Below are 15,128 nucleotides of genomic sequence, written 5' to 3'. Positions count from 1 at the left end.
GAAATATATGCACTATGCGATACTCTGTAAATTACAGGTAAAATTACTGGATCAACCACTTGAAACAGACCTAACATGAAATTTAATTGGAACTAATGGGACGAGTGAGAAACGGCTCACCAATTTGTAAAAATCATTATTTAGGCACTGTGACAATATTATTGCTCACTGTTAAGATGCTTCTAGAGTGAAAATGCTCATAGTAGTTTATAGTAGATACATCCTAGTACACCATAAAGTGGAGCGCTTAGAACTGAACTGCTACAGCTACCAAAAGCTCTCCAGGAATCCCCACACCATTCTATATTACATCACTGTGGAAACTAACAAAGATATACAGTAACTCATAAGAGAAAAAAGTAGGACAAGTAATAAACACAACACATCTCCCACCTTTAAAAAAAGGAAAATATACAATACAAACTTGTAAGAAATTGGGTTAGAGGTTGAAGGAGGTGAAACAGCCACAATTCCTGTCAGACTGAGGAATTAGCCAGCCCTAAATTAACCTGTGCTCGGTCCTCTGGAAGCTTGTCATAGAGTAGATAGGCTCAACCTAAAGGCAATTTCTGAAGTATTTGTGCAACACTTCAAACTGCAATTACAATAAAACCCTACTCAAAAAATGATCCCACAAGAGAGTAGGAAAATGGTGTACATTTTAATAAATAAAACAAGACCTAAATGACAAAACTCCAATCAGTAGAACTGGAGATATGCAATTTAAAATAATCTTAGTACAAATAGCACTTAAAAGCACCAATCGCCAACTGCAGTTATCTAGTCACGCTGGACTCGGATATAGGCCAGCTCCAAGGACCCAGTTATGCCCGCTGAACAAAAGGAGTTTAAATCCTGGTGGCGGAGCATTGCGAAGTTTTGGGTTGAAGATGCGTTGCGCAGACAAGGCAATGTGTCGGTTCTGAGGAGCTGCAAGACTGAGATACGAGATCCTACAGCGTAGTCAAGGATCCTGTTGCTGAGGGCTTGCGATGCGTAGTCCAATGTCAAGGATGAATCGCACAGCTGAGGCAAAGCGTCGGTTCCAAGGAGCTATGAGACTGCTTTGCAAGGTTCTGCTGCCAGAAAGGCCCATGGACAGAGGCGATGCACATCAGAGGAAGTGCATCGGTTTTGCTGGATCCACAGATGTGATGGCAGAACAACATCAGGGCCCACTTCAAAGGTTCCAGGACTGGGATGGCACCACTTTGCAGAGGCCGTGGTGCTAGTTATAAGAAACTTGGCCCTTATTTATTTATTTATTTTATTTTAAGAATTTATAAAGCGCAACTGTCACCATTGCAGGCATCCTGGCGCTGACAAAAACCAGAGGGGAGCGAAAAACAGGGACAGAGGGAGTAGGCTAGGCAGGGAAAAGCCAAGTTTTCACCTTTCTTCTAAACTGCAAGAGTTCATTAATGAGCCTAATCTCGATGGGGAGAGTGTTCCATAGTCTGGCGGCAGCCACCTCGAAGGATCTACCTCCGGCTCTGACCTTCCTAAATCTGGGAACAACTACCAGTTTAGCGTCAGATGAACGAAGTTGTCTGGTAGGAGCATACCATACGAACTTAGATTTTAGAGGGGCTGGACCGCAACCGTGGAGGGCAATAAAAAATATACAGAGGGCCTTAAATTGAATCCTCTGTCTAAGAGGAAGCCAGTGTAGTTTTGCCAAGGCAGATGGTCCATGAGATCTTCTCGGCAGCCCCAAGGCCAGTTTTGCAGCCGCAGATTGGACCCTTTGGAGCCTGTCCAGCAGAACTCAGGGGACCCAAGCAGGAGGGCATTGCAATAGTCCAACCTGCTCAGGATGGTGCATCTAACCACTTGGGCGCGAGCATGGATGGGTAAGAGGGGCAGAACCTTCCTTAGTGAACGAAGGATGGCAAGGCAGCAAGCCGATGTTTTTTGCACATGGGTCTCCATGCTGAGCCTATGGTTCAACATGACCCCTAGGTTGCGGACAGAGTCCGCAGGCCGTACGTTGGAGCCTGTTTCCGGGGGCCAGAAGTTGTTAGGGAACGGTCGAGGGATCCTCGTTCCAGCGCTAAAGAGCACCTCGGTTTTCCTGACATTGAACTGAAGTGAATTATCCTTCAGCCACCTTGACGTGTTCCGTAAACAATTGTGTAAGACCTCCAAAGAGATAGAATCCTCTCCTTTCAAGGAGAGGATAATCTGCGTGTCATCGGCATAATTAACGATTCTAATGCCGAAGCCTTTAATAAGTGAAATTAGCGGCCTGAGGTATACATTAAAAAGTATTGGGCTGATAGCAGAGCCCTGAGGAACTCCGTGCAGTACCGGGGAAAAAGATGATTGGAAAGGAGGCATAGAAACTGCCTGCTGCCTATCCTGCAGAAAAGAGTGAAACCATTTCAGTGCTGTATCTCTCACTCCTGCCTCACACAGCCGCCTCAGTAAGATCTTATGATTCACCGTGTCAAAGGCGGCAGACATATCGAGCAGGATCAGAAACGATGCCTGTCTTCTGTCTGCACGCCTTTGAAGTTCGTTCATAGCGGTGATGAGGGCTGTTTCGGTTCCATGAGCAGGCCGAAAGCCGAATTGGTCCTCGTCAAGTAGTAGATGATGTTCCAGGTGGGTGGAAAGAGTGTTACAACCACCCGTTCAACTATCTTGGCAGGGAATGGCAGCAGTGAGATGGGCCGATAGTTTTTGGAGCAGTCGGGGTCCAAGGAGGGTTTTTTTAGCAAGGGGGAGACTAACGCGCGTTTCCAGTGAGCTGGGACGGTGCCAGTCACCAGGGATTGATTACAGATTAGATTCAAATTCCTTCCAAATTTTGGGAGGCACCGGGTCCAGAGGAGACCCGGAAACAATCCCTCTAACTACCTTGGAAAACTTTTCAAACGTAAGCGGCAGAAACCTGAATAATGAATTTTCCGGAGCCAAAGCCGAATCAGGTAATCGGTCCACCGGAGAGACAGGTCTAAGGTCAAAAGGGGTGTCAATATCAAGAGGGGTGTCCAAGTCTTTAAGGATCAGTTCTATTTTCTCTTTAAAGAATGTGGCAAGATTGTCACAGAGGTCTTGGGACGGGACAATCGCATTCTTGCAAGACTCCGGGTTGGTGACGCTATTTAGGATGTTAAAAATACTCCTAGAGTTATTGGCGGTGTTACAGATCAGAGAGGAGTAATAGTCAGCTTTAGATTTTTTAATGAGATTTATATAAGCAAGGATCTTAGTTTTCCACATTTCTTTAGAAATTTCATTATAGTCGCGTCTCCACCTTCTCTCTGCTTGTTTACATCCCAGCTTTAAAGTTTTTAGATCGTCGTTAAACCATGGGGCAGAGTCTTCACCCCTGCAGGTCCGAGTTTTTAGAGGAGCAAGGGCGTTGACAACCAATGAGATGCTGGTGTAAAAAGAGTTGTAGTTTTCATCAGTACTTTTGTTCACCTCGAAGAGCGAATCCAGATGGAACATTTCACCAGAAGGGTGTAATCGTGAGAGAGCCTTCCAGTCTCTGCACTTAATTTCCCTAGTCAGGACAGGGGCCTTGTGGGGGCCCAATTTCTTAAGAAGAAAGAATTTGACTAAAGAGTGATCTGTCCAGTCCATTGGCTGGGTATCCCCCATTACCACCAGATCTGGTACCGCAAAAACCAGATCCAAGAGGTGGCCAGCTTTATGGGTGGTCTTAGAGACCAGTTGGGAGAGACCAAAACTATCACAGGCTAGAAGAAGGTTCCCGAGAGCTGAATCAAGTGTGCCATTACGCCAAAGATTGAAATCACCGAGTATAAGTAGCTTCTGGTGAGATAGAGCGATATTGGTCAGGGTAGTGATTAGCGCTTGTTGCTGTAAAAGGCTAAACGTCCCAGGAGGGCGATAGCAAACTAGCCCTGTGACAGTTGTCCCAGAGTGGGTCTGGATTGAAAGCCCCAACATCTCAGTGCCCAAAGTCGGGTCTAAGGTAAGGACCTTAATGCTGCAAGAGGCTCTGAAAATCACTCCCACACCCCCGCCTTTACCAGTAGGCCTAGGGGAATGGAGAAATTTAAACCCGGATGGGCAGGCAAAGCCAGGATCGACCAGGCAGTCAGGATGAGTCCAAGTTTCTGTCATGAACAGAATATCTAATTTGTGAGATTCCACTAAAAGTTGGATCTCCGTGCAGTGTTTAGGCAGGGACCTAACATTTAGTAGCCCGCAATTCAGAAAATCGTCACACAATACATCAGCTCGAAGATGTGACGTAGGTGCTAGGGAAAGTATTCCTTTATCTGCATGCTGCTTACCTATTTGGATGAGCTGCTCTCTAGAGTAAGGTGGCCCGAAAGGGAGTTGCTCCTGATATGAAAGATCAAAACCAGCAGCGTAGGTGGCCCATGGCACTACCTTGGGGCGGACGAGCGCAGACAAGCTTGCCTTAAGCGCGCCTTCGGCGCTCAATCGTCGCGCCCGCTGCGCTCGTCCGCTGCGCTTCCGATAGATGCACATATTTTATGGAAGTGGAAGAGGTGTTGGGAGGGGCGTGGCCAGCGCGAGTGGGCGTGTCTGCTGGGTCGGGGAATGGCAGCAAAATACACAACAAACACTCACCCGCTGCAGCAATAATTCGGCTGTGCGAGGGTGCTTTGAATTTGCAGCGTTATGTGCCCAAGAGCAGGTGAATTAAAAAACACGGTATCACAATATTTTTAAAATAGTTAAAATATCGCTATCAATCTCCCGGCTTTCCGCCTCTGGAGGATTCTGTAGTGGTAGCGCTAGTTGTCAGCGCAGGTTTAAATAGCCCGGCGCAGGGGGCGTGGCCAGCGCGAGTGGGCGTGTCTGCTGGGTCGGGGAATGGCGGCAAAATACACAACAAACACTCACCTGCTGCAGCGATAATTCGGCTGTGCGGTGGTGCTTTGAATTTGCAGAGTTATGTGCAAAGAGCAGGTGAATTAAAAAACACGGTATCACAATATTTTTAAAATAGTTAAAATATCGCTATCAACTCTCCCGGCTTTCCGCCTCAGGAGGAGTCTGTAGTGGAGTCACTTTGGTGGTGCTGGGTACAGATTGCAAGCCCAGTCCTTCTCAAGCAGGAAGGAGGGCAGCATGTCCTTCAGGGAATCAGTGTAGCAGAGTGGCAGTCCTTCCAGCAGCACAGCAGTCCTTCTTCTAGCGGAGGCTTCCACTGTTCCAGAGATTTTCTGAACAGTTGGTGTCTGAGGCTCAGTATTCTGCCCTGCATTCAGATTTGACTAAAAAAGACATGAACGCATTTGTGTGAAGGCAGGACACTGCCTATTGAAGTGTAAGTAGGTTTGTGATCAGCTCCAGACCCCCATCCTGCCAGTAATGGCCCATCAAGGCACAACAAAGCTCTCTGTTGTATGTGGCTGACTAGGAGGAATACACAAAGCCCAACTGCCAAATACAGCCAGTCAAAATCTGACTTTACCATAAGAGAGAATTTTTCATTACACTTCCAAAGACAAAAAACATAAACTGGTCAGCTGTTCCCATTTGGAAGTTGTCACTTCTTAAATATAATAAGGTAACTCCAATGTTATTCCCTGGGGGAGGCAGGCCTTGCAATAGTGAAAAACACATTCATGAGTTTTTCACTGTCAGGACCGTTCAACTTGAAAGTACCTGCCCTACTTTTTTAATACATTGCACCATGCCTCCTGCACCATGCCTTCTGGGCTTCTTGAGTGAGTAATATGTATTAAAAGCAAGGACTGGGCCTGGAAAAGGTGCATTTTTCAAGGTCGAAATGGCAGTTTAACCTACACATACAGGGTCAGCAATGGTTGGCCTGAGACATGTTTGAAAGGGCTGCTTAGTTGGGTGGCATAACCATTGCTACAAAGTCTTCTGTTTGTCCTCTGAGTTGGAAAGGGTAAGGGGTTAAGTAACCTTGGTTCCACTTGGTTATTTCTACAAACCACGGATGGTGTCTCAGCAGCCATGTAGTTAGCATTCAGTTCCCACACACTTGAACATACATGAAAACACTCAGGAGGGTCTTCTGTGCACCTCTTTTAGCTGAGCCGCAGCCTGCTCGTAGTACTGATCCGGGGGTTCACGTGTCCTTACCACTCTCAAATTGATACAATGTCTTCTCTAGTGTGGGCTGACTTGTTGATGGAATTGTAGAGGGCAATTCAGTTGCTTTTATTTTATTTTATTTTTATTTGAAGAGTTTTATATAGCGCTGGCTAGACCCGGAGGTATCAGAGCGCTTTACATGAGGATAGCATTGTTACAACGTTACATCAGTTACATGAACAAATTATTGCATAGAGAAAAAGAAATGTGTTATATAATTACATCCATTATTAGAGCTTTAAAAAACTTAGAAAATAAGTTAATTGGTGCGTAGAGAGTAGTGGGGCAATAATAAGGGAGTAGGGATGTAGATCAGGATTGGTTGAAACAGCCATGGAGGATAGTACTTAGTGGGAACACCAAAAAGTAAGAGTGATCGAGTTGACAAACCTGTAAGGGTCCAATAGATCAACAATATCCAGGGCCGGACTCCCTCACTGCGTCGGGTCACATTAGAAAGGGATGGGTCAGAAGGAGGGAGCAAAGGGGTGCATCACAGAGAATAAGCAAGGAAAGAGGGGTGTAAGAGTTCCAAAAGGGGAGTGATTACGGCGATGGTGAGACGGGAGAGTACAAGGCACTGACCGATGGCAGGAGTCGTTCTGAGAGTCTGTAGAAGCAGCAAAATGGAGGATCCAGGTCATGGACCCCAATAACTTTGTGACAAAATGGTGGGAAAGCGGGTAAAACAAAAATCCGTTCAAAATCCAACAAGGAAACCTACCCCAGGAGCATGGCTGAAAGGGGAAGGCTGCCACCAGATCTGGCAGGGGAAGACTGTGGGACGCTGATTGTACTCAGGTCGTCGTAGTTGGGGGAAGTCACAGGGCACCCAGATAGCGACCCCAGAAGAGGAAGGCAGCTGCTGGATCAGAAGGGAGCACTAAATCGGAGCATGAAAGGGAAAACAGCCTTGGAGATAATGGCAAGCAGCGATTGCGGCATTCTCATTGCTGCTTTGTTATGGGGACAGGAACCGTGAATCCCAACCGCAGTCCAGGAGAGGTGAAAGGGAACATCAGGCAGCTGCGGCTCAGGTCCCGAGGGCAGGCGACGGCCAGAGGGGTGCTCCCTAGTCATCATCCCAGAAGCATCCAGGGCAGGTCAAGCGGGCACCAACAGCAGCGAATAGGATCCGCCATTGGATATACCCTCTGAGGTTAATCGGACAGCAAGGGGAAAAAGAAGATGAGGTGGGTAGACAAGAAACAGTGTCAAGTCCAGAGGTTAGGTGATGCAGGGGGAGAAATGGAGGCAGTAGCGGGGATTAGGCGGGCATGTCTCCATGGCTCGGAAGGTGAAAACAAGATCGGGGGCACCGCGCTGTGACTGGCTCCGTCGACAGCAGATTCTCGGTGAGCAGGGGGAGGAAGGAGACAACAGCGGAGAGACAACAACAACTGTGTCCCATGTCCGGCTGGGTATGTGACGGCTGAGGGAAAGAACCCGAGCCGGTCTCTATAGCTAAACAAGCAGCTCCACCGGCCATCGGCCATGTTGATCGGACTCCGCGGTCAGGACTTCCACCACAGTTCAACAAGATGAACTCGATATTCGGTCACAGGAATTGGAGAGATGAGGACTGCAGTCTATTTAATCCCAGGTGAGCAAAAAGGGTCAAGGAGGGGGTGAATTCAAGGGATTAGAGACAAAAGGCAATCCCTGGCTGGAGCTCATCACCTGTTGGCCATCTTGAATGGATCTAAATGTCTCAATGTTTCCCCCCACTCAATCTGAGACGGATGATAGTGTGGTAGACCGTGCTGGCGTGAAGGACTTTGCGAATAGCAATTTGGTTGGTTCCTTCACTTTATTGAGTTGGAATGTTGTTTGGGTAAAAGACAAGTGTATAAATCCCACTTCAATCAATCAATCATAGCATTTGTATAGCGCGCTACTCACCCGGAGGGTCTCAAGGCGCATGGGGGAGGGGGGGTCCGCTACTGCTCGAACAGCCAGGTCTTGAGTTGCTTCCTGAAGGAGAGGTGGTCTTGGGTCAGGCGGAGGTGGATGGGGAGGGAGTTCCAAGTCTTGGCAGCGAGGTAGGAGAAGGATCTTCCTCCCGTGGTGGCACTTCGGATGCGCAGAACGAAGGCGAGGGCGTGGCTGGTTGATCGAAGCTGGCGGGTGGCGGTGTAGAAGGTCAGGCGGCTGTTGAGGTATCTGGGGCCCTGGTTGTGGAGGGCTTTGTGTGCGTTGGTGAGGAGTCGGAACGTGATTCTCTTGCTGACGGGGAGTCAGTGCAGGTCTCTCAGGTGTCCGGAGATGTGGTCGTGTTGGGGGATGTCCAGGATGAGTCGTGCGGAGGCATTCTGGATGTGTTGGAGTCGTTTCTGCAGTTTGGCTGTGGTTCCGGCGTAGAAGGTGTTACCGTAGTCCAGTCGGCTGGTGACGAGTGCATGGGTGACCGTCTTTCGGGTTTCGGTGGGGATCCATCGGAAGATCTTTCGGAGCATGCGTAGGATGTTGAAGCATGACGAGGAGACGGCGTTGACTTGTCCGGTCATCGAGAGGGAGGAGTCCAGGATGAAGCCCAGTTTGCGAGCGTGGTCCGTTGGTTTGGGTGCGTTGCCCAGGGCCGGGGGCCACCAGGAGTCGTCCCAGGCGGAGGGTGATGATCCCAGGATGAGGACTTCTGTCTTGTCTGAATTCAGTTTCAGGCGGCTGTTCTTCATCCACTCGGCTACGTCTTTCATACCTTCGTGTAGATTGGTTCTGGCGGTGGCGGGGTCGTTGGTGAGGGAGAGGATCAGCTGGGTGTCGTCGGCATTGGAGATGATGTTGAGGTTGTGTTGGCGTGCGATGGCTGCGAGGGGGCTCATGTAGACGTTGAAGAGGGTGGGGCTGAGAGATGATCCTTGTGGTACGCCGCAGATGACTTCGGTGGCCTCGGATCTGAACGGGGGGAGGCAGACTCTCTGTGTTCTTCCGGCGAGGAATGAGATGATCCACTCCAGTGCATTCTCCTGGATTCCGACGTTGTTGAGGCGCTGCCCTAGGGTGCGGTGGCAGACAGTGTCGAACGCTGCGGAGAGGTTCAGGAGGATGAGGGCCGCCGTTTCCCCGTTGTCGCGCAGGGCTCGGATGTCGTCGGTGGCTGCGATGAGGGCGGTCTCGGTGCTGTGGTTGGCTCGGAAGCTGGACTGCGAGTGGTCGAGGGATCCATTTGTCTCGAGGAAGGCTGCAAGCTGACTGTTGATGGTCTTCTCAATGACTTTGGCAGGAAACGGGAGGAGCGAGATGGGCCGGTAGTTTTTGAGGTCGGTGGGGGTCCGCTGATGGTTTCTTCAGTAGGGCACTGAGCTGGGCGTGCTTCCAGCTCTCCAGGAAGGTGGCGGTGTTAAAGGAGGTGTTGATAATGTCTCGGAGATGGGGTGCGATAACGGAGTCGGCCTTGTTGAAAACGTGGTGGGGGCAGGGGTCAGTTGGTGATCCGGAGTGGATGGTGTTCATCGTGTGGATGGTGTCTTCGGTGCTGACCGGGGTCCGGGCGCGGAGGGTGGTGGTCGGGGGCGTTGATTCTGTGGTTGGGTGCGTGGTCTGTGCGCCGAAGCTGTTGTGTATGTCTGTGATCTTGCTGTGGAAGAACGAGGCGAGCGAGTTGCAGAGGTCTTGCGAGGGGGAGATGTCGTTGTTTCCCGCGCTGGGGTTGGAGAGCTCTTTGACGATGTTGAAGAGTTCCTTGCTGTTGTGGGCGTTGTTGTCTAGTCGTTCCTTGAATGCGGTTTTCTTGGTGGTGTGGATCAGCTGGTGGTGTTTTCGGGTGGCGTGCTTGAGGGTGGTCATGTTGTCTGTAGTCGGGTGTTTGCGCCAGGCTTTCTCGAGTGTACGGCAGTTCTTCTTGGAGCTCTTGAGTTCGTCGGTGAACCAGGGGGCTTTCTTGCTGCTGGGTCTGCTGGGAGGGGTCTTCAGTGGAGCGAGGTCATCTGCGCAGTTGGAGATCCACTGTGTGAGGTTTTTGGCAGCTTGGCTAGGGTCCGTTGAGCTGGCGGGAGGGTTCTGGCTCAGAGATGTGGTGAGCTGGTCGGTGGTGATCTTGTTCCAGCTCCTGCGGGGAACCTGCTGCGGGTGGTGGTGGGTCGTGGTTCCTTGGAAGCTGAAGTGGACGCAGCTGTAGTCCGTCCAGTGAAGTCCGATGGCGTGGCTGAAGGGGATGTCCTTGCTGGAGGAGAAGACTGGGTCAAGCGTGTGTCCGGCGTAGTGGGTGGGGGTGTTCACCAGTTGCTTGAGACCGAGGTTGGCGAGGTTGGCCAGCAGGGTGGTGGTGTTGTTGTCGTTGTTGTTCTCCAGGTGGAAGTTGAGGTCCCCCAGGAGGATGTAGTCAGCGGAGGGGAGGGCGTGCGGGCTGATGAAGTCTGCGATGTCTTCGCTGAATTATGTGCGTGGTCCCGGGGGTCTGTAGATGAGGGTGCCTCTGAGGGTGGTCTTGGGGTCGGTGTGTATCTGGAAGTGCAGGTGTTCGGCGGCAGTGAGGGAGTCGTCGGAGTTGGTTGTGAGGCGGATGGTTTTCTTGTGGACGATGGCGATGCCTCCTCCTGTCTGGTTGACTCGGTCCCTCCGGGTGATCTTGTATTTGTCCGGGATGGCGATGGCGATGTCGGGCTCTGAGGAGGCGTTCATCCAGGTTTCTGTGAGGAAGGCGACGTCTGGAGATGTGGTTTTGAGCAGGTTCCAGAGTTCCACAGCGTGTCTGCGGAAGGAGCGGGTGTTGAGCACTTGGCTAGATTTAATTGCAAAATATGATATTGTGGCTCTACAAGAAACTATGACATATTTATTATTAGACTCAAATTAAAAACAAATCATTTACATGCCTATACAAATGGTGGTACCTAATTGAATTATAAAAGAAAGGGGGAAATACATATAATAACACCATGTATTGTGACCTGCACAATAAAAAGGACAGACAAAAATTTGTAAAACACAACATTTGTAAAATACAATTGGTACATTTAAAACTGCCAGTTATTCACACCTATGTTTTACCACTTGTTTTTAATTTGAGTCTAATAATAAATATATCATAATTTTTACTTCTGTGATTATATGAGTTTTTATCTATAGTGTGTATTTTTGAGGCTATGTTTTAGCTTTTGTTGTAATTATCTCAAGGAAACAAATTCTTTCACTGGTTGGATAACCTCACTTCCCTTGACTGTACCAAGGGGTTCCTCTCTCTTTCTTAAACAGCTCTACAAGAAACGCCATGGTTGTTTTCTTGCCCTAGGTATGCATGCTATTCTTGCACAGCTGACTCCTCTTCACACGGTAGGCCAAATGAAGGTTTCTCAGTTTGGATAAATTTAAGCCTCTAAGTGTAACTTTTGGTCGTGGACACGGAAAACTCAACATATATGGCTATGTTTATTAAGGTTAGTTCTAGTGCTTTTGGTCTTTATTGAATACATTTTTATACCAATGATTTATTATATTCTGCATGTATTCATTATGAGCATTTATTTGCTCTGCAAGAGTCAAGCGCATGAACCAACCTAATTATCCTCTTTGTGGGGACTGTAACGCCAATCTAGGGATTAAGTCATAGGGCACAGATAGTTTTGTACTCCCCAGTTTTTCCCTTTTGAATATATACAACTCCCAGTGTACATCAACACCACTTTATGGACCTGTGATATGAGGCTATCAGGATGTCACTACCTTGCAGACAGAAGAAAATCATATCTGTAGGCAGCTTCTGTGTCTGCCCCACATGAGCTTCCATTTTACTATGAATTTAGAGCCTAACCTCCAGTATATTTCTGACAAAGATAAGTTTACGTCCTTCTCATTGTGGGTCGGTGTGTGGGTCAACATCGAGGCAAGTTTGAACAGAGACATTATCTCAGACTGCCTCAAATTGGATAAGGGAGTATCAATCCCCTGGCATAAATATGCACAAAATAACTTCAAAGCGCTAAACCTAGAGGACTTTTTCGATGCACCCTGCACTTTAAAAAAGGTGACATGTTGATGGTAAAATGCCATGTTTTAGAGTCTCCCAGAGGCTACATATTGAGTCTAGTGAAAGCAATGTGAGGGAGTATCTTAACCTTTTTTGTACCTGAGCAGCATGTGGTGGATTATCTGACCAGACCATAATGCACTTTCTGTTTTTTTTGTCAAATATATACAATGTAATTTTATCCTATTTATTAAGCACATTGGGATGCTTTTGCACTTTCTTAAATTTTTAAATGGCCCTGATGTCTGTTACAGTGTTTGTGCATTTCTTAAATTAGAGGTGAGGTGCAGAAAGTCGATGGATGGCTAGATGCAGTAAGACTCTTTTTTTTCTCTTTTTTCCATTTCTCTGTACTATATATCAATTGTTGGAGGTGCTTTGAGATGCCTTTGCTTATTGTGGGGGATAAGAGTAGTAAAAGTAATTTGTTATAGTATTTGCTGGATCTTTCTCGTACTATTTTTAATTGCTAATTGGTTATTTTTTAATATGATCCCATGTGATTGTATTTTATGAATCTTTTATGTATGGATCTATTATGGCCATCTTTTTGCCTGAATAAAGAAATTTGAAATACTATGGTGGGACACCATTTAACTTTTCTGGATTTTGACATCCAACCCAAATAATCCTTTAAAAATGTTGTCCTTCCCCTCATCAATTCAAATGGACTATGTCCTGTGGACCTACATGGAGTAATTCTGTAACTACTTAAGGGCTCATTTTGATGTCGGGTGGCAAGCCTCCTCCCAACAGTCAGAATCAGGCCTGGGCGTAGTTCGCAGAGTTTGGATCACAAACTAACCGTTCGCGATCGTGAGCGGGGAAAAATCTCATCTGCACATCGCAAAGCTGAGTTTTCTGCACTCTGCGAGCTCCGCGGAGTGCAGAGTGCAGATACCTCAGCAAACTTGGTGAACGGAGTGAAGTTCACTGCCCAGGCCTAGTCAGAATCTCCTCAAACATGTTGGAGCTCCTCCGACCGACTCAGTCGGTTTACATTCCTACCGCCCAATTGCGACGTTTGCAGTCGGAATATAAACCACGCGGACATTCCGAATCGGTCGGAGCGACTCAGGAAATATTTCTGTCGGTTGGAACAACAATGTACATCCCTATGGACAGCGTTTCCGCCTCGGGGTTACAATGTCGATTTCCAACATGGTTTCCGCATCCCCCTGTCCGACATGAAAAGGCTGTCAGAAAGTGACTTTGAGGGACCTGGCAGGCCTCGCAAGGCCCGGCAGCCTATGGTTGATGGCCGAGGGGGTGCCTAAGGGACCCCTCCTGTAAAACCCTGCAATGTGTGGCAGGCACCGTGGGGTGCCTGCGACAGGGTTCAGGTTTTTCTGCAAACTCCCCATTTACCCATAGGGGCCCCAGTTACAGCTGATTGTCGGGCACAACATGAGGTCCCATAGGAAACAATGGGACCCGACCATACAGTGTTCAGTCACATTGCAATATGGCAGTCGGAACCTCCAACCTCAAGTCAGTGTCAGTGTTAGGCGAAGGCTTTCCGCCCAACATCGTAATGATCCCCATAGTGTGCACAGCATTTCCTTCCTCTAATCAGACCCTGCATTAGCAGCCAGCTATCCAGTCCCCTTAAGTACTCTATTAAAGCTTTCCACAGGACCATTCCCTGCTGCATGATAAACAGACATCATTTTATGTGTGACTCCATGCAGCTTCAGAAACACTCTGGAAACATCAAAAGAAAATTGTGGTCCTTTATCACTTAAAATGATCTTTGTTAATCCTTAGTTCAAAAATACTCTATCTGAGAATTTAACTATAGTATTGGAGTCAGCACTAGACATAATTTCAATTTTAGCCCACTATGAGAAGTTATTCACAAAGGCAATAGGATACTTCATTTCACCCTTTTCCAGGATTGGTCCTGTAATGTCAATTCTAATCCTCTCCCAAGGAATACCCAGACTGCTAACGGGACCCATTGCTGGTCTCACTGTGACTAGAGGTTTATTCAAATTGATGCAACTGGTACATTCTCTTACTATCCTTTCTACAGCCAAATACAAACCTGGCCACAAATTAAAAAATGTAACTTGTAATTCAGTCTTAACAATACCAAGATGTCCCTCATGACAAATATACAACAATACATCTGGTGGAATTATGCTACAAATCCTCATAATCTTTTTTGCAATAATGAAAAGTTTATTTTTCAATTCAAAATAACTATATCTTTACCCAGTACTTTCTTCTCTGACTAGGCTTGCTTCATCATGTTGTGGACTTCAAGGAAAACATGGTGTTGGCAATGGCCCTTTCTGCATGGTAACCCCCAAACCTTTTGCCTTCCTCCTCCCTTGTTGCAAGGATGCTGCACAAACACATAACTCTGCCTAGGATTAGGAGACCTTGGTATATAGGAACAGAGTCATCCTATCACTTTAGTACCCATGAGTCCGGGTCCAACTAGATCATGGGGCTCTTAACTGGCTGCTCTCATTTCTGGAAGGTCGCACGTTCCAGGTGTTCGAGGATGGTGCAACCTTCACTCCCCACCCCCTTCGGTGCGGTGTCCCACAGGGTCCGTCACTTACCCCGACTCTTTTCAACTGCTACATGGTCCCGCTAGTATCCATCGTGGCCCCGTTTGGGATCCAGATGGTTACATATGCCGATGATACCCAACTTGTAGTGGCCTTAAACCAATCCACCCCTTACTCTACCTCCCTAAAATCCTGCCTGTCCGCAGTGGTCAACTGGATGGGATCCTCCCACTTGAAATTAAATGGTGGTAAGACGGAGGTCATGACCCTCGGCAATTTTGATAACTCTGCATTCAGAACCATCTGGCCAGCCTGTATGGGCCCTGTCCCTGTCCCTAAGCCTGAACTAAAAAGTCTAGGTATCTGGCTGGATAACAAACTGACCTTTCAAACGCAAGCTTCCAAAACTGTGGCAACTTGCTTTGGTCTCCTCAGAACAGCTAGGAAGGTTTTCCCCTTGCTTCCCCCCCAAGCCAAGAAAACCATGGTCCAGTCTATCATTCTTTCTAGACTGGACTATGGTAATGCACTCTACCAGGGTGCCCCCGCGTCGGTCATTA

The sequence above is a fragment of the Lissotriton helveticus genome, chromosome 5_1, assembly GCF_964261635.1.
Source record: "Lissotriton helveticus chromosome 5_1, aLisHel1.1, whole genome shotgun sequence".
NCBI lineage: Eukaryota > Metazoa > Chordata > Amphibia > Caudata > Salamandridae > Lissotriton > Lissotriton helveticus.
The sequence above is the reverse complement of the archived record's forward strand: the minus strand, read 5'-3'. Positions refer to the sequence as shown.